Source organism: Anguilla anguilla, chromosome 2, assembly GCF_013347855.1.
Source record: "Anguilla anguilla isolate fAngAng1 chromosome 2, fAngAng1.pri, whole genome shotgun sequence".
Taxonomy (NCBI): domain Eukaryota; kingdom Metazoa; phylum Chordata; class Actinopteri; order Anguilliformes; family Anguillidae; genus Anguilla; species Anguilla anguilla.
In genome coordinates this window covers 16,675,080-16,694,808 of record NC_049202.1, presented here as the reverse complement: position 1 = coordinate 16,694,808, position 19,729 = coordinate 16,675,080, and the positions used below count along the sequence as shown (strand labels likewise).

General features: G+C 43.5%; 1 protein-coding gene across 1 annotated transcript in view; it reads left to right on the top strand.

Annotated features, from left to right (window-relative positions):
- The first annotated feature begins 2,010 nt into the window (after positions 1 to 2,010).
- LOC118220801 (gamma-adducin-like) overlaps positions 2,011 to 19,729 on the top strand; it is a 55,294-nt gene continuing 37,575 nt past the window's right edge. Inside the window, exon 1 of the mRNA XM_035405049.1 lies at positions 2,011 to 2,155. The gene's annotated coding sequence lies outside the window, so the exon portion shown is untranslated. The remainder of the gene's footprint in view (positions 2,156 to 19,729) is intronic.

The window sequence follows — 19,729 nt, the reverse complement described above, 5'->3', positions numbered from 1 at the left end:
ACCCCTAAACATTTTTCAGTTGAATCGTTAGATTCAGTTGGCTGTTTAAATGGCTTTGCTTTGTTCTGCTTGAGTTCACAAATTGACCTTGTAACCATAGTAAGGCTTCATTAAAAGCACATTGAAGCCACACTTGCATTCCGCAGTTGTAATTTACTTTTTAATGTGTGCACTTTTAAAAATCATTGAGCTGAGGTGAAGAAATGCACGACAGTATCTTACACATTTTGTATTCATTATACTCATCATGCTGTGTGTTTTTCTGAATGTCTGTTTCTGAGGCTGATTTCCATTGCACTCGTTTCTTAACATCTTACTAACAATCTGGAATAATGTAAAACATTTCTGCTTTGTAACATGTAGTTTCTAATGTTCAATATATTGTATGTGCAGGGTGAATACTAGGAAAAACTCATTGTACAGTATATATGTTTTCTGATGGGTTTGGATTCATGTGTTTCCTGAGGCCAATAAGCAAGCAAGTAATGCATACAAGTGTTGAGACCGTGTCTGAGCATGAGTAAAACATGGGATCTGGAACATAATGACAAACTGAGATCAGTAACATATTTGCTTCATTAGAGGATGATTCAAACAAAATGCAAAGTGGTTTGTGCTTGTTACATTCATTCTTGGCACAACAACCACAGTTTTGTTTGTTAAATTTTCTGGGAAAAGCTTTTTACTTTAGATATTAAATAGACAATTAAGAAACATTGTGAAATTGTGGAGTTTAATGTCCTTTCTCATTCATTTATCTCTCTATTTTGTTCTGCTCCCATTTTGTTTGTTATGAATTCGTTGTAAACATGTATGTGAATAACAGGCCATGGTTTACTTTATTTCATTATCAGAGGTCCAGTTTAATTGTTTGGGATTCAGTTTGTGGAGTCCCATGCTCTCATTCTGTCTTGGTTTTCAACAGTGGCACCAGGCAGTTTTAAAATTTTAAACTTAAAAGAGAAATGACACTTCTGAGAGATGTACTGTATGACTAGTCACTATATCTGTATAGATTCAGATTTGGTTTGTGTTCAACTAATAAACATGATACATATATACAGTGAGCTTCATAATGTTTGGGAGAAATATATTTTTTTTCTTGATTTGCCACTGTAGCCTACTCCATAATTCCCAATAGTGTGAATATATTTAACACAGGCTAAGAGGTTCAAATGGGCTTAATACACAGAACACAAAGGTTAATTGCAGGTATTCATGCAATTTTGGGTCAAGAAAGGCGGCCCCCCTTTATAGAAGCCGAATATGTTAAATCCAGTGCCTATCTCGGGAAAAATCGAGAGCCCCTATACAATTTTCTAAAAGGTATTTAACAAGGCTTTGTGCCGGGCACAGAGCCTTCCAGTTCTGGAACTTTTGTCAGCGTCTCCATTGGGGAATGCTCAGCTGAAAGAAGAGAGATGTGTGCAGGCGGGAGGGGGGGAGGGGCCAGTACGTGGTCTGTCCACTCTGGAAACAGCTGCTCTGCTAGCGTTCTTGGACCATTGTTCAAATTCTCTAACTGAAGGAAGCGATACAATTTCACTCATAGTTGTGGAAAAGTGTGTGTGTGTGTGTGTGTGTGGATTGTCCATTTTTTTTGGGGGGGGTGGGGGGGGGGGGGGGGGGGGGGGGGGGGGGGGGGGGGGTTCACAGAAGGCCTCTGAACCCTCAGCCTAGTGTTAGGTGCATTACTCATTAATCTCTTCAATCAAAATTTGCTCACACAGTGCCAAAAACAGTAAAGAGCAATGGACAGGAACTCTCACAGCCCTTCACTATCCTGCATGTGCTATGAGAATTCTAATCAGCTTGATTATAACCCCCCCCCCCCCCCCCCCCCCCCCACAGACGTAGGAAAGTCAGGCACCTCAGCCTGCTCTCCGTGTCCTGAAAATAAAGACCTCGGTACATTTTCCCCTCGTGTGCAGTGAGATTAAACAGGCCACGTTACAGAAAGAGGAGGAGTGGACGGGGAGCAGCCCTTTCCCATCACTCCTCTTCAGATCCAGCAGGCCTGCTCGCCTTCACAGTGTGAGGGGGAGGCCGGAGGGAGAGCAGGAGCCACGGACAGCAGGAGCTAGGGAGGATTCGCCCTACACTGGGGGCAGGTGAAACCCGCTTGCTGAGAGACGGACTCCAAAATAGTTTCCAGGTTAGTGAGAACGTGTGGTTTGGCTGGGCAGTGTGGCAGAGTTTTGTACATTTGGACTCCCGATAAGACGGTTGACTGGCACTTGGCTGAGGGCCATTTATAAATCTGCAGATACCAGTATGGTGGCTTTATTTTTCGGTGCTTTAAAATGAATTACCTTGTTGAATTCATTGAGTCAGAAGAAAAACTGCCAAGGATGTCCATATTGAATTTGCAGCAAAACTAAGCTAACTTTGTGTGAACTGCGAGGGTAAACGTTCTCAGACTTTGAAAATAAATGTCTGTTCATTCCTTTCTTTCCAGCAAATAGCATTTCAGATAGGATCATCAGAACCTCAACGATCCTCTATGGTACATAAATAATGCATTCTATGGACTGAATCATTTCTTGCATCTCAGTGGTGAGTCTCAGATGGTCTCACCGCAGGAAAGCCCCCGTTTCCCTCCTTCCCGGTCTGTTGGCTCTGTCCAGCTCTCCTTGGAAAAGCCAGCCTGTTAACTATTCATGGCTCAATAGAGTGCAGCTTGCTCTCAGGTGTGAAAGTTTTAGCAATATCCAAGCTTTATGTATAGGATTTCAGTTAGAGAAATTGCCAGACTACCTTCTCAACAGATGACAAAACCTGTTTCCTGTGGAGTATTTGCGTTTTCTTCCCCTGTATCGGTGCCTGTGAGAGGACGGAGTTGTTAGTCATCCGGATGAGAGATCCAATCAAAGTAGGGGCTTTTCTTTTGTAGGTTTCTGTTTACCGACAAGTGCTTAAGCAGTGATAAGAGACATTAAGTAGCAGACTTTTTTTTCTTTCAGCTGATGGAAATTTTGGATGAATGCACCTCTTTCATGGCCAGATAGCATGCAGTGAAAGCCCTCGGTCCACGTGATGGCTGGGTCACTCCCTTTTCAATGCTTGCACCCTTAGCTCTGTGTGCACTTAGAAGAGCACACAGTGACAGAAGGAAATAATGAGCTTAGATGGGAATGTGCTGTGTGAGGAATTCTCAGTTTGTGATGAAATACACTTTGGCTATCTCTGGGTTTATATCATTTAGTTTTTCGTTCATTTGTGTTTTTTTAATTCAGTCCAAGTGATTTTGGCCAATGCGGAGCAAGGGTTCAGTCTGTTCTGGGGCTTACTGCAGGGAACACATACGTTTTGCATTTATGTTAAATTCTTTAAGTGTTGTTGGTGCATTTGAGGGGACTCCCTTAATGGAAACAGATGTGTTTTCAATAGTCCCTTAACCACTCACTGGCTGCTGTCCATCAGTAATCAGCCAGCTGATAATCCGATCAATAAAATTGAATTTCCTGACATTGTAAATGAGATCATCACTGAAATGCAAAAAGGAAAGGTGATTTTTGGATAAAATAAGTATTGTTGGTTTCTGTGAATATTGTGCATTTGCACAAATAGGATCAGTATGACAGGTTGTGAAAAGATTCATTCAGCTTAGATTAACTGATAGCACAAGATGAGAACTGCAGATATCATGATAGCTCCTCTTATTAAGATGAGAAAATGCAGCTTGGCTAGCTAGCTACACTGTCTCCAGGCAAAAGCGTAAATCACTAATATATCCTATTCCCAAAGCACTTACTGCCAGGGTTACAGACACTTTTGCTCTGCTTTTAAATCCAAAATGTGGGATGGAAGTCAAATATTTATGCAGGCCCCACCCCAAGAACTCTAAAATCCCATTGTGCTTTCCCCCCCTTTTTTAAATATTACTCTGTACTTAGTTGGTCCTCCAAAATATAAATGCATTATTTAGAATTTGACTTGCGTCACATTGCTCAGTTCTCCTTGCAAGATTTATGTTACATCACTTTATGTTTTTGTTCCATGTGTCTTTATGAATTTTCATAATTGGCTGTTGTTAAAATCCAAAAAAAAATGCTCTGCTTTATGAAGTATATCTTCATTATAAAATGTTTGAACATATTGGGCCAACAATTCATCAAATTTTTACTCAGTTCATCAATGGAGGAATGAAATTTCTGTTAAATTTTATAATCAATATTTATTCCAGATTTTATTTTTTCTGGAATTTAGTATGTCAAATAGCTTCCGTAAGCACATCCCATCACTACAGTTATCTTTTATTTGTGTCCTCTGAAGTATACTCTGCCACCTGTCACTTCTTTTTCACTCTGTGGTCCACAAGCTGAGTCTGAGTCATTACATTGGAAGTCTTCATGCTTGGCTGACATAGACAGAGGTGCTGTCACAGGCAGTGATGGGAACAACCATGCTACCTGAAACTCTTCCTCTCCAGGCGATGCTACAGTTGACAATGCTACAGTCATGATTTTATACCATGAAGCGCATCACTACTGAATCCCAGTGCATTAGCAGGACAAAATACCGAACAGCTCCTTGTTACATCTTTTAATATTTCATTACTCTGACCTCACAAATGATTTGACTTCAAAGTACATTATGGACTAATGGCAATGGGCTTATATGAAAGCTGACAAGCTAAGTACCAAGGTGTGGCTCATTGTATACAGCTGGAATTTAGCTGGGCCTGCCAAACATCATAATTTAGAGATACATGCAGTGTGTGCTGTGTGCCCCTTCATATGGTCATGGCTGTCACTGTCTGCTGTGCTAGGATTAGTAATCACCACCAACATCTGACACCAACTGAATACTCAGTACCATGCTTGAAATTTCAGGCATTGAGGAAACTATTAGGTTTGCTTGTATGTACCTGTTACCAAAGGAAGGAGCTTTGAGTCTCCCAAACACTGTTATAGAATTGACCCTATAATTAGGATACATACAAGTATCCCCTTCATTTCACAGTAACTGTACAGGACAATACACAAACACACATGGATTCAGCACCGCATCCCTTACGTACTTTACTGTGTGCGCTGACTTCAGTTCAAGAAGTCAGAATGCCACTCCCTCTATTTCAACATCTGCTGACCCAGCTGTACCACCTCAAATCGCAACACATCTATCAGAACATGAAATGTCTGTTATCAAGGGTGATTTAATGATCTGAAATTGTGTTGATTTCTGGGCCTTGGGGGGGGAAGGGGGCAGGACTTCCCTGCACCAAAAGGGTGTTGCCAGCCCCTCTGCGTATCAGACGGGTTTATGTAATGGCGATTCGACGCAATCCAGTTAAATCGCTTGGCAGGGCCGCCTGCAATTATGTCACCCAGCAGCATCGGTTCCAGCTGCTGAAGTCACCTCACAGCTGTGTTCACTTAGACTTCACCCTGTGGAAAAACAACACTATACGTGAATTTATTTACTTTCAGAGTGAAATCAGTTTTCAGTTGCTAGCAGGAAGATCGAATTCTCTTGTTTTTGCGAGATTTCCTAAGACCGCCTTTTTTGACGTGGGGTTTCAGATATTCCTAACCCTGAGGGTTTGGAGAAGAGGGAAATGTATTCCTTTTTTACACTGCCTGATTGAGAATTCAGAGTGAAGAACACTGCTAAGCTAAACCAAATGCAGTAGGGCTCGGCTTTGTCAAGAGCGATAAATGAATACGCAAAAACACATTTCTGTTAATGGACAAAGGTCAAAGGTGTGTTAGATGGGCCGTGACATTCTGAAACTAATGTCGGGAGATTTTGTAAATAAAAGGGAAAAAATGCATTTGGCATTATCTGTGAACCAGTGGGCTTAACGTCTCGTTGCTGTTTAGATCATATTTCAGATGCCGTGATAAGAGGATCATGATATTGACAGGGTTATATTTTCATGGATGGAGAAGTCTGATAGATTGGTTGTTGAAGTGTTCAGCAAGGAGATTAACGGGACTCAGCTGTGAGTGTCTATACACTATGTAACACGAAGACAAAGTTGTATTAATTGTTTGTTAGTTGGATTAGTGTATGTTAGTGCACCCATCTGTACAGCTGTAAATTTTCTAGATAACCTGTAGAATGACCTTTTTATGTTATAATATGGTAAATATTTATTCCCAATAAACAGTGATACCATTTCCCTTTAAAGAGCAGTAAGAGGAATGATTGGATGAAGAGCAGCTGCCTTTTTGGCCAAGGAGTGTTTTTCTTTTTTTTCTTTTTTGAGTATGTTGGAGCCCAGCTCATGGTCTGCGGTTTAGGGGAGATTTATTGTGACTAGTGGGTGTTTCTGGGTTTCTCCAGTGTGAAAGACCCCAGGGGAAGGAAGGAGACGTCGGACAAGGGGAGGCCTCCTCCCTCTCCTCCTCCTCCTCCTCTGAGCCCTGACTGCGAGCCAGCCACACCCTTGCTCGCAGGTGAAGGTCGGGGGAAGAGAGTCCCTCTGCTGAGTGCTGAGCCTCTCTGTGAACCAGGCCTGAAGCTGATCTGCCTTTCAGCACACACTCCCATACACACACACACATGCACACACACCTCCCTGCCCCCCCCTCCTCTGTGAACCAGGCCTGAAGCTGATTTCCCTTTCAGCACACACTCCCATACACACACACACACCTCCCTGCACCCCGCCCTCCCCCCCCCCCCTTCTGCTGAGCCTCTCTGTGAACTAGGCATGAAGCTGATTTCCCATTCAGTACACACTCCCATACACACACACATCTTCCTGACCACTCCCCACCCCCCCTCAAACCCCCACACGCATACACATGTGCACACAAACCTGTGCACAAGCACATGCACAATCTCACAGTCATGCACTCACTCACTCATTCACACACGCACGCATGCATGGGCACATAGTCATGTGCATTAAATCCCGTCCCCACACACTGTCACGTGCACACATAGACCCACAACTGTCACACACAACACCCATTACATTACATTACAGGCATTTAGCAGACGCTCTTATCCAGAGCGACTTACACAACTATTTTACATAGCATTTTACATTGTATCCATTTATACAGCTGGATATATACTGAAGCAATGCAGGTTAAGTACCTTGCTCAAGGGTACAACGGCAGTGTCCTACCCAGGAATCGAACCTGCGACCTTTCGGTTACAAGTCTAGTTCCTTACCCACTGTGCTACACTCCGTCCTAGTGTACACCCATACACTCATATACACCCCCCCTCCCCCCATGGATACCCACCCATGTCTACGCATCAAACGAAATACAGTTCAGTCTCTGAGTTTGTAATCGATATTTCTCAAAATTAATTAATCTGAATTATGGTTTTGATCCCATTTTCTTCCCACATCCTGATTCATCTTAAACAGACATGGTGGAAATTTCTTAAGTGCAGTTCATGCACGCCTGTTCGGTTGCATCTGGAAATCATTGAGTTTGTTTACATTTTTTTATAGTGTGACTTGAATGAGACCTCCAGCTATTTCAAGCTGTCGGTACTCCAGCTCCATAATTCTGTTGTCTTTATTCGGAGGGCATGCATTTTATACATAATTAACATTCATGCACAGGCACAGGGTGAATTAAAACACTCCTCGTACTGTGTCTTTTGAAGATATCCACACTCTTTATTACTACAACACAAAGGCTGCAGTACATTTTCAGAGCACATTCCAGCTTTTCACTTTACGAACAGTCTGCAGTGCTGAACCTGTATCTGAACTCCAGGCTTTTGTTCACCGTGCAGTAAACAGTGCTCATTCGCATTCAGTCATCTGTGATAAATGGAATGGCTTTCTCTTCAAAGATCAAAACCCCCTCATTTAGGTACCGATAAGACTTTTTATGATAGTCTGAACTTTTCATGCTTTTTTGGTACAGGGCTGCCTTTGTCAAGGACAGGATACGTTGCAGTTTGGCATGAAAAAGATTTTTAGATGGTGCTCAGGGGCTCCTCATTTTACGCTCGCTGATTTTGAAAAAAATATTCTTTTCTCCCCTGTAACATACGTGAAGGCTGTTTCAGCAGGATATCCTGTGAAAATCTGCAAGGTTTACAGATTCTCTGATTGAAAACTGGAAAAGGGGGGTAGGGGGAAGGAATGAGGATGTTACTTGTCGGGCTTTGCCACTTCCTATGTAACAATAGATAGTCCATATCCATTTCTAATGTGATGTGTCCCATAAATGTGTGTGTGTGTGTGCGTGTGTGTGTGTGAATGATAATGAATAATACAACTGTTGCTATGTTTATTTTTTTTATCTGTTAGACAGCTATGTTCTCTTAGCTATGTTAATAGTTTATATTTTTGTTTTGTTCATTTCAGTAGCCTATATCAACAGTGCATTGATGAACAAATGTTTAATGTTGTCTGCTTAGTGTTAGCTTTATTGCGTTTGTGATATGTACATTGCTGACTCGATACAATATAAATAAAAGATGCCAGCAAAGAGAAATGTTCGGTCTCCAGCTGTTGACGACAGGGTGTGGAGCAATTCTGACTGTTATGGAACTGATTTCAGAAACTTGGGAATTGGGAAATTGTTTTTGTATGTGAGAGAACTGGAATGAGTCAGAATGAATCGATGGGATTTGAAAATGAAAAAGCAGGATTTGCCTAGATGAAACTAAAGGCTAGGTTACGTGTTGTTGTTGTAAGGGTAGACTCAGTCTTATATGGCTCTCTGTCAGGCTACTCCCTGGGCCCAGTATGGAATAGTCATGTGAGGGAGGGTCCACCAGGAAATTAATATCAGAACCTTCTACAAAGCAGGAATTACTCCAGGAAGAGAATTCAAACCAATGTAAATGGACATATATGATAAAATACCGTATTAGTATGTTGCCATATGTGAAAAATCTTTCAGGTTTTCATTACCCAGTGCTGTTTTAGGGTCTGAGCTTACATGAGCAATTATTTTCCTAATATAAATGGCGATTTAAAAAAAAAAAAAAAAAGTTTTGAGTGACAAATAAGCGTAATGGTCACTAACTTTTGGCAGGTTTAGGGAGGTGGGAAAGAAAAACATAACTATGTGGAGAGATGGATTAACTTCAGTCAGGATTATTGCAGATTAAACCCACTTCATATCACTGAAAAATTAGCAACAGCCTATTGCTCGCACTGTGTATGGATAAGAAACGAACAAGCACGATTAAGAGAAGGCATCCCCGAAATGGTTCAGCGGCCATTGCTTTAGCTTAGAGGGTGTGGGAGCAGTGACACGACAATCTGGTTGTGATTTCAGACGTGGCTCCTCGAGATCCTTAGTGAATTCTTGTTGCGTTAGAGCTCCGGGGTCCAGGCAGGCGTGCATTATGTCAGCGTGCGCTGTCAGTTCCCCGAGCGGGAACGCCCTCGCCAGACTCCTCCGAGCTCGTCCAGCTGGGGCCCGAGTTATTGATTGCGCAGCCACATTGGCTGTTGTTTTTCCTAACATCGTCATTTCCTGAGCAGCTGTTCCAGCGTGAGAGAGACAGAGAGAGAGAGAAAGGGAGGGGAGGGAGGGAGTAGAAGGGGGGATAACAAACACGACCAGTCCAGAAGAGTTCACAATCTAAACATTTATACGGCGTGTGTTTGCGTGTTCTTTTTTACAGCATCTTGCAAAGAAAAGAATTAGGAAGAAGACAGGAAGTTGAAACCCTGGTGGAGTTCTGTTCTTTCTTGTTTTATTGTTTCAATACTGATATTGGGGTACGCTTTTGTCGAATTCATTTTGTTCCATTTTGAATTCATTTTTGTGTTACGTGACTGAATCAGCATTCGTTTTTGCATAGACTAGTGAAGTCCATGGACTGCTGATGGTATTCCAGCAAAAGTGATGTAATTCAGATTTGTCCAGTGTTCAGCTATAAAGCCAAGATGAGAAGAACAGAAAAGAGACTGTGCTTTGGATGAGTTCCATCTAGAACTTCACCAATTGTTTTATAGTCTGCTAATAATTCACTCTTTTGAATTTAACTCTTTATTTAATAAAGAAAAAAATCAGGAAATATCAAGATCATTTTATATATTCTGAGATACGGTTGTACAAATTACTCATTGTTTACCGAAGGAGTTTTTTTTTTTTTTTTTTTTTACTTAATTCAAAAATTGTACTTTCTTTTGACAGACCTGGGTAAATACAACTTTCATCACTTTTATTTGTGTTATTTTCTCCATTTTCTTGCATCCATTCATAAACTTACTAGGGCACATAAGAAACGTATTTACAACTTTTAACGTTAATTCAAATGACCTGAAAAGAGGATTTATTGACACAGCTCCACAGATCTCCTTTTAATTCATTTTCACTGCATTTTCTGCCTGTCTGCTCAGCGTGGTTCCTGAAATAACACTTTTCCACGTCCCCTCAAGACCACCCGGTTTGTGACGGGAAAGCTCTTAAAGGGCCTTTCCATTCATTAGGCGCGATAAATCATTAAAAGAGCATCCGATCCGCCTGACATCGGGGCCCCCTCTCCCGGACGATGTTTATACAGTTTGTTTACAGTGAGGAAGACCGAGGGATTGAGGCGAAATGACGCGTCAGTGCAGTGGGCGGAGGGAGGCGGCCGTCTGCTCCGCCCGAGTCGTCGGAGGTCACTCGTTAATGCGGCTGATTCGATAGAGGCGGGGGAGGGGGCGGGGCCTCCTCGGAGTTTGAGTAATTGGCGATTCTGCCTTCCCTCTGCCGTCCCAGGCTTTTGGCAGGTAACCCGGGAGTCATGGAAGTAATTAAAATTCCTCTGGCCCGCGCGGGCGCCTGTTTGCTTTTCCGCACGCGGGGCCGCGCCGCGGAAGGCCGCGCCACACCGGCCGCGGTGGGCGGATCGGAGCTCCGCCTCGACCCCTCGGCCGGCCTGCCGGGTCCCCTGGAAACAGAGAGGCTGGATGGATGAGACCTGAAGGGTCACTCAGGCAGACGGGGAAGCAGATTAGCAGTGGATGATCAGTCAGGAGAACTCCAGAGAGGCGGCTGGGTGCCCCACGAAATGTAATTGGAGGAGAGGCTTTCCTCTTTCCACCTCGCCACCCCCTAAGACCAAAGTCGGGACTGTACTTACGCACTTTTCCTGACATTGCCATTATATTTTATTTGATAAATGTTACTTTTAACGCCACAGTATAACTCTGGATAATGCAGAAGTAGAAAATTTGAAGGCCCTCATATGATAAGGAATGATTATTCTTAACAAAACTGTGAAGATTGGTACCCCACAGTAGAGGATATTTTCTTTTCTGCAAGTTATTGAATGTGGCTAAGCAAGAGAAAAGCAACATAATGGATCAAAACACAGACATCTAATGTTCCTCAGCAGGAAAGCTGGTTTATTTAATAGTGTGGGTGCTCTTTATCTCCCTTTTGCAAATAATAAATCCTAAACCTGGGTCTGAGAATGTTGAAATATCAAATGCTTCCTCAGAGGAATTAGTCTGAAAACCCACTTGCTATTGAAAGACTGATTTTTAAAACAGAGGAGTGAGGGGGACTCAAAACCGTAACAATCCGCCGCAAAGACGTACAGCTTCCGCGTGGGCCGTTTTTCCATCGATATAGCAGCTTCGCCAAAAAACGGTCAGACCAGCTAGCCTTGCTCTGAAAGAATCTTCCCATCTCTTCTGCATGACAACAGTCTGCTGGGCTAAAGATTTGTGTGTGCAGACTTTCATTTTATTATTATTATTTTTCTTTTCTTTTCTGGGTGGGGGCAGGGGTGTGGGTGATTTGTACTGCCGATTTTCCTGTGGTCTGCTCTAACCTCTGTCTTAGCTTGTTTCCCCTGACGGAGTGCGTTTCGGATGGAGACTGAAGTTAATGTCTTGGAATGTCTGCACATAGCTGAAATATCAGTTGATGTGGCTTCTTCTCCTCTCGCTGTGCGTGGAAAAGACTGGGTGCAGCTCTTTCAGCGCCATTAGGCTCTGAGTGTTTTCTAACTCGTGGTTTGATCACTTCATTTAGACTGTTGTTTTGGCTAGGAAACCAGTTACCTGGCTTTGCTCATTTGTGGCTAACTGAAAGGAAGGTTGCAGGAGTTGAGCCCTGAAGTACTGAAGCCGTCAATCCCTCGTCTAGACGGCTGACATTAATGTTTTGTGACACAATGAGTCATCTAGAAACTATCTACCCTAAAGGACTTGGGAGTTTTTCTCCTTAAAAAATACATACATGAAGGAGATTACATGACCACCCCCTCAGTATGTTATTGTATGTCTGTATTTATGCCTGTCTCTGTTCTCAGCAATTGTTTGTGCCTGTGAATGATAATTCTAGGAGGTTATGCAGTATGTATATGTACATAGTTTCATTCTGTTTTCTGCATGTGTTTCAGTTATTTCTGAGGTGCTATGAATTTAATATCTGTTCTGGATGAAATGAGAATTCTAGAATTATGAATTATACTTCATTAGAGGCATGTCTAAATTGTAATTATTAGCTCAGAACAATGTGAGTATGACCTTACATAAATGTATTCCTCATTTTATCAGGGCTTTTAATTAATGTTAAAAAATGTTTTAACATCTGCCTGGAACAGCTTTGATACCCCACATGTGACCTTCAGCAATAGTTGTCGTCAAGCCAAGTTTTGTGCATCAGATATTCCTCCCTGAAAACTCGACCTCTCCACATTTACTGTGGCCAGAATTACGCCCTCCCCTTGTGGACCATAATGGGCCTTGCCAAACTTGGTTCATTTCCTGTCTTGCATTACTCGTCATATTTTTCATAGTAGCTTAACCATCTCCCTAAAGCAGTTTTGCGCATGGGAACAATGCTTCGGAGCTGCCGACACATTTTTAGCCATGCTTTGCTCTAAAGCCCCCTCCTCCCCTTGTGAGACTCAGGCAGATACGACTGAGGCTGATTCTCCAAGGGAAGGGGGCGAGGAAACAGCTGGAGAGATGACCTCTGACCCCCGTATCCTGGCAGCAGGGATAACGAGAGCTTGTAACTTACAGTAACTAGCTCTCCCTGAGCAGAGGAGGGAAGAGAGGCGAAACAGGGTGCTGAGGGTGGTCTCTCATGGCTCATAACGCCTGGAGTCTTCAACAAGTTACTGTGGCATTCTGGGTCAAATAAAATGATTATTAAACATCAAGCAATGTGACCTGCCAGATTTGAGGGAAATATATATTTGTCTGCATAAAGTTGAATTAATTCGTACAGTTCATTGGCTATGTGTTAATACATGTCGTTGTATTAAGATTTTCCCAAAATCATATTTCCTTTTATGTTTATTGATTCCTGTTTCACGTGTTGTACTGTAAAGTTCTCTTTTCTGTAAAGTGTTCAAACTCTTGGAACAGCAATTGTGCGTAATTGTGTCCATAAATACTAAGGGCCCTTGGGGTTGTTTGTCAGTGACCCCAAGTGACACATTCAGGGCATCAGTGTTCACGGTCAACATCGTAAACATTGTTAAGTTTGACACCCCCTCCCGCCCTTCCCCCATTCCAGATCCTGGCTAGCCCACTAGCGTCCCCTCTTTTGACTCTTTTTTTTCCCTCTGTCCCAGCTGAGAGGAGACGCTTGGCCCTGCGCCCAGGGCACGCAGTGGGACTTCACTTCCTGTCAGGAAATGCTGGTTTTCAATTCATTCTCTCATTCAGCCAGCCGCCGGCGAACAATGGCCATTTAAACTCCCCAAACCGTGGCCGTCACGAGAAAAAGGCAACGAGCCCTGGAGTTCCCTTCTCCGCCGTGGCCGTGTCCGACAGCGGCGGGGCCGGAGGACTCCCACCGCCCAAATCCACACCCCTCCCCCCCCCCCCCAAACCCTCGCAGTGGGTAGAAGGGCCATCGGGCTGCCAAACCACCCAGGGCGTGTTGTCAGCCAACAGACTCCGCTTTCATCTCTGAAAGAAAAGCTTACATAAATAAGAGAGGAAGCTGTTGGAGGGATGCAGTCAGTCTTGCATTTAAAGTTTGATTTGCTCTCAAAAATATCGGCAATTTTTGTGAATTCTTCTGTGTCCTTGTGAACGAGTCTTGACCGGGGCGAGGGAAATTGGGGCGCGGGGGGTTTGAGGTTTTCTGACCTCTCGACAGTTCCGACGGCAGGTGATTGATGCGCGGCACTAATGGCCGTCTCCTGAGGGCCCACACGCTTCTGACAGCGTGACAAAAAACGGACCGGGGAGGGGGCCGCTGACAGGTCGAAGAGCGAGCCGCGCCTCCGCTCCTGCTTCCTGGGCCGTTTGCGTTCTTGCCGTCGCCCGCCGGTGCTCTTGGGAGTGGCAAAATATTGAGAGGGAGTAGTCGTTTCACAAGACCTTCAGTGCAACAGATCTTTATTTATTTATTTATTTATTTATGTGTAGCATGCATCAAAGAGCGCCATTTAGATTCATAAATGCCATTACGTCTTGCTTAATAGCACCATAGTGATATTGAAGCATACTTTTTTTCCATTTAAATTGCTTAATGGAGGCCAGCGTAATGCAGTGGTTAAGGAACTGGGCCTGTACCTCCTGCGATTCATTCTCAAGCGACGCCCTGCTGTCGCTCCACAGAGCAAGTTGCTTTATCTTATCTTGTTTAGTAAAAATAGAACACAAGATTGTCAGCTGTATAGGCCAGCTGCCCTGGAAAAAATAAGTTAATAAATGCAGTTTATTTATAAAAAAAGAAAAAACAAATTGTGATGATGACAATTTAATTTACTCGTCGCTCTTACTTTGTTCCTGGGGATGAGACAAGCTTGAATCTAATTGAAATCTTGCCAGACTTTCACTGAAGTAGCATTGCCTCAGGCTTCCTGTACAGTACTGAAGACCTGTGTCTACATCAAGACAATGGGTGGAAGAATGAGGGAGCCCTAAGCCTACTCAGTTGTCGTTGTGCTGTACAGTTTGTCTTAGGGTTTCAGTTTCACTCAGGTTTCAACGGCAGGATTGGGGAACCCAAGCAAGATTTCAGATGCGCCCATTAGTCAGTGACCACTGTCTCTTGCGTTCCACTGCGATCTCTTGGACCATCTTGTGTGCAGGATGGTGCTTTTAAGGATTTGTGAACCATGCGTATGGAACTTGGTGGGCGTGCTTTGAAGCCCAGCAGGACTTGCAGTGAAAGTGTCACCACCCATTCCCACAGACTGCCCCCTGCTGTAAATCAGGCCTTTATGGGTTGCACTGTGCGTAGCGGAGCACGGGTCAAGTTCATGTCACGAAGACAAGGGCAGCTGTTAGCCGCTTTGGTGTTCTTCCAGGCCCGTCTCAAACAGCAGGTTGTTTATTAGCCTTCACAGTGGAACAGAAAGTTCAGTTTGAGAAAGCTGAAGTTGTAGCACTATGGGGAAGCAATAGAATTTTAAACAGTCCAACGGGGGAAAAAAATGAAGCAACAAACAAAAAAAGACCCAACACCCTGTCTGTGCGTGTATGTCCAGCATATGCCCCCATATGTTTTAATAAAAGAGGATAATATAATTAATATATTAATACATTTTTTTAATCCATCCATCCGTCTGATATCTATACCCGCTTATCACGGGCAGGGTCGCGGGGGGTGCTGGAGCCTATCCCAGCGTGCATTGGGTGAGAGGCAGGAATACACCCTGGACAGGTCGCCAATCTAGCGCAGTAATTTTTTACATTTTTTTTTTTTTTTATGAATGAGATCTCCATTCATAACGTGAAACATCTGGTAGGGCTCGAGGAGTTTTCCTCCAATGGTTGCTCTCGGTCTCTCTCTCGCTCAGGGCCCCACCCACGCAGGAATCGGGAGGTGGCCAGTGGTGTGCCTGCGTTGTTTGTTTTACGTTTCCAAGGGAACCCTCAGCGAGTGGACTGCAGGGCAGATGTGAGAAGCCAAAGGGTCAGACAGATTGCAGTGGGAACGTTCTGCTTTTCATTACATCGGCCCATATGCGCCGTATCTTGCCCGCCTCCGCGGCTCCCCGCCGCTTCCTGGAATTGCTAAATCAATTATTCCAGGGAACCCTCTCCGTCGTCCTTAGGCCATGATGTGTGGATGCGGAAGTTATATCTTGTTATAGCCACCGGGGTCCCAGGTCTGCAGATACGTGACCTGCCTGTTGCTTGCTTGCACCCCTTTCATCTGCTTATTCATAAGTTGCGGTAATACTTGAGAGAAAAGTTTCTTCTTCTTCTAGTGAATGCAGTACTCCTTAAGTTCTACATCGTCTTACTATGGAGAGCCTGAGGAGAGGATAGTGACCACAGATGAGTTGCAACAAAATAGGCCGGCCAGGATCTGCTATTGAATTTTCTTTTAGTTTGCTGCCATCCATTAGGTCTGAATCAGTCCATTATCTCCAGCAATCCATTGTCCAGAGCACAGGTCAGGTCATGAAAACATATCAGCCATTGTGGATTTAACCAAGTCCACCCCTTCATCCGGTTCAAGAGCAACTGCTAAGTGCTCATAATGTAATGCATTGTAGTGCAATGGTCCTGGCCTAATCCACCCTTCAACTGTAAACCACCACGCCCACTCCTGTGTCTGGGCCCAGCCACACCCACTCCTGTGACTGGGCCCAGCTACACCCACTCCTGTGCCTGGGCCCAGCCACCCCCACTTCTTTAACTGGGCCCAGCCTCACTTACCTCTTTGCTGATTGCAGCCATGCCTATCCCCTCAAATTGTTACAGCAACAACTGCCCATGGTCACAGTCATACCTACACTTTTAAATTTCACGGCCTCACCCACCCACTTAAGTGGTCACGGCTTGGTCACTGCCAGTGTAAATACAGTCAATGCTGGAACACAAGGTGATTCCCACTGATCTTTGGAAAGATCTTGTTTAGTTTTCCACACCTAGATTTACAGTTATTGTTACTTGCCAAAGTATGCTGTAGATAGTGTGTAAAATTGTATTTTTTTTTTTTTTTTGGATGCTGGATATTTCCTGATGTAAGTTGAGTTAAGCAACTTGCTTATGGGGACCACATAACATTAGGTTTTAAAGTAAAGCAAGGTGATGTACATTTTTAAGTCCTGTTTTCTATCCATTAATCTGCTGTACACCTCTTATCTCTTCTGGTGCTATTCTTATGAATTAATGTCAGTCATGAATTTAGCTTGTAAACTGAAAGGGCATTTGGGAATTTTTGTAAACATTGTTGAAAAAAGGCTTTCATACTTGATGGAAGTCAAAAGATTCTTTTCATTCCTCAAATAAAATTTTGGCTGAAGTATATAATCAATGTGTGGTGATACACAGATCATCTGATTGTGAAACATATCTTAGATAATTGTACACTTGGTACAGAGCAAAATGTCGAACTGTCATGTGATTCTGCTGCTTTTCTCATGGAATAAACAAACACTGTTTGTATGTGACTCTCAAACATCAATCTTGATTTGTCTTCTGTCACGGTTGAGGAGGGTGGGACGAAATTGCGGACCGAGGGGATCTAAAAGTTAACCCTGAGGGGTAACCACAAAATCGCCGAGCGATAGAAAGGGAAGGGGAAATACCAAATAATAAAGAGCCAAGTAATCGCTCCCTCCACTCACTGAAACTTCTGTCAGCGGGCTCAGAAAACTAAAAGAAATGAAACACCGCCGCAGCGTAGCTACCCAGAAAGAAAAACCCCACTAGAAAAACAGAGTGGAGTCACTTACAAAAGAAAAAGGACACTCGCAGCCTGGTGGGTAGAAAACAAAAGGAGAACTAAAGAGACAAGGGCAAAATGTCCTCCACAGCGCGAAGAGATAATCAGCTCGAGAAGAAACTAAATAGTGATCAAATCTGGCAGATAGGATCAATACGGTAACTTCTGCCGATTCTTACACCCCTACACACCAAGAGCATGACAAACAATGAGTCTGCGCTGAACCCCAGAAATCAGGGGCTAGATATAGGCCTCCCACACCTGACCCTCATCAGGGACAATTAGCTCAGAACAAATGCCTGTGAGGTGCCATCACCGCACCATAGCACTCACACACCTGCCCCTTGTCAGGGTCAATTAACCCGCAGAAATCAGAGTGAGAGGTGCCACCACCTCACATCTTCACACTGTTTTATAACTTGACATGATTAAAATGGCCGAACTTATTGTACCATTTTGGTCACATTTTTGTAATAATGAGTGTGTACCAGTGTAGAAGTGGCCATGTGTAGCACACAAAAAGAGCCATCACCAAAACTTTGCAGCCTCAGTAGACTTTACTGTCGGTAATTCTTCAGATAACAGCATCAAGTTTCAACCAGGCCTTAGTGCTCTCTGGGGATCTGGTTATAACGGCAACACTGAATCGATGCCATTTTATCATCTATTAAGCAGTCCAGCTGACATTATACTCACAGAAGAGCTTAACACAGTGTTAAAGCCTCCCCCGAAGAAATATTGTATTCCAGGAAACGGTGTGAACACGGATACAATGGAATTACAATAGTTTTCAGTGTCCAGGCGTGTGTGTGTGCATGCTTGTGTTACTTAAGCAACAGGTTCAACCTTGTGTTTGTCTAAATCTGTCACACCACCAGATCTTGTACATTAGAACATTTTCTGGCTGGTGAATTGTCTGCAATAGTCCCTGTAGAACAGCACACACCAGAGTCGTGAACTTGTTTCAATTCAACTGAGAGATGTTTCTGTTTTCTCTGCGAATAGTAATCACGGCCTGTTAAAGTGCATGCCTTTGGGTCACTCATTAAAACCCATAATTGTGAGGTAATGAGTGGGAAGAATGTTTTCTGTTTTCTTTTTGTCAAAACCTATGGCCAGTTTCCGCTCTCATTATCATGGCTCCCTGTGCCTCTCTCTGTCATGCCATTGTTAATCTTCAGTAGCGGGGCCACTAATCATTAACGAATGATATGAAAATTACATGATGCCATTTTGAAATTTAAATGTGATGGAAAAAAGAGCTGGTGGGACTAACTGTCTTCTTGGGAATGGTTTTGTAAACCGTTATATTTATAAAAACAGAGAGTTATATGTTGTTTCAATTATTTTATTTTCTTACAGTCTAGCCCCAAACAATTTGAGATGCCAAGTTGAGACCCAAGAATGATTCCTTTCACAGTATATTGACATAATGGGCTCAGAACAAAACCCTAAATCTTAAGGTTTTTTTGGCTGGACCGCAACAGCGGGGCCAGCCCTACAAACACGAATGTCTATGACTGAGTGACTGAGTGATTTTACACCATTGGTCGGCCGAGTTATGAAGTTACAACCTTTGGTCGGCCGGATCACGTGTGTTAGGTCCAGCCATATACTAGGTTTTAACCTGGTCTTGTTTTTTTTTCTTTTGTAATTTGTATGTACTCTACTCAAAAAGCTTTGATAGAGCTTTCTTTCCTGTTCGTGACATGTGAAGGTCATTTTGAGTATTGTTTATTATTGATTCATCAAATGATATATTTTTTTTTCTGTAAAATAAAAGAATACTACTGTGGCTCATTATTTTAGGCATTTCAGAAGATCAGCCAAACGAATAAACAATTGCGCAGTGACTCTGAAACCGTAGTTGTATCCGGTTTGGTCATTGTTAAGGTGCATCCGGTCATTTTTGAAAAGGATGGCACAGTCTTCGCAGGAAGCGACTCTTGGCTTTTAACTTTGTCACATACGGTTCCTTTGGGCTTCCCACCGGTCCCGCTGCACGGAGCCGTCCCCGCCGCGAGACTCGGCACGGCGATGTCGGCCAGAGCGGTGGCCGTGAGCCCAAGCCCAGTCCGTGCGTTCGTTTGTGTTCGCGGCAACTGCTTCTTTTTTTTTTTTTTTTTTTTTTTGCCATGCGTGGCTTCCTGTTGGACTTGAACTCTCGGTTTCTGGACTCCGGGGGAAATTCTGTAGTG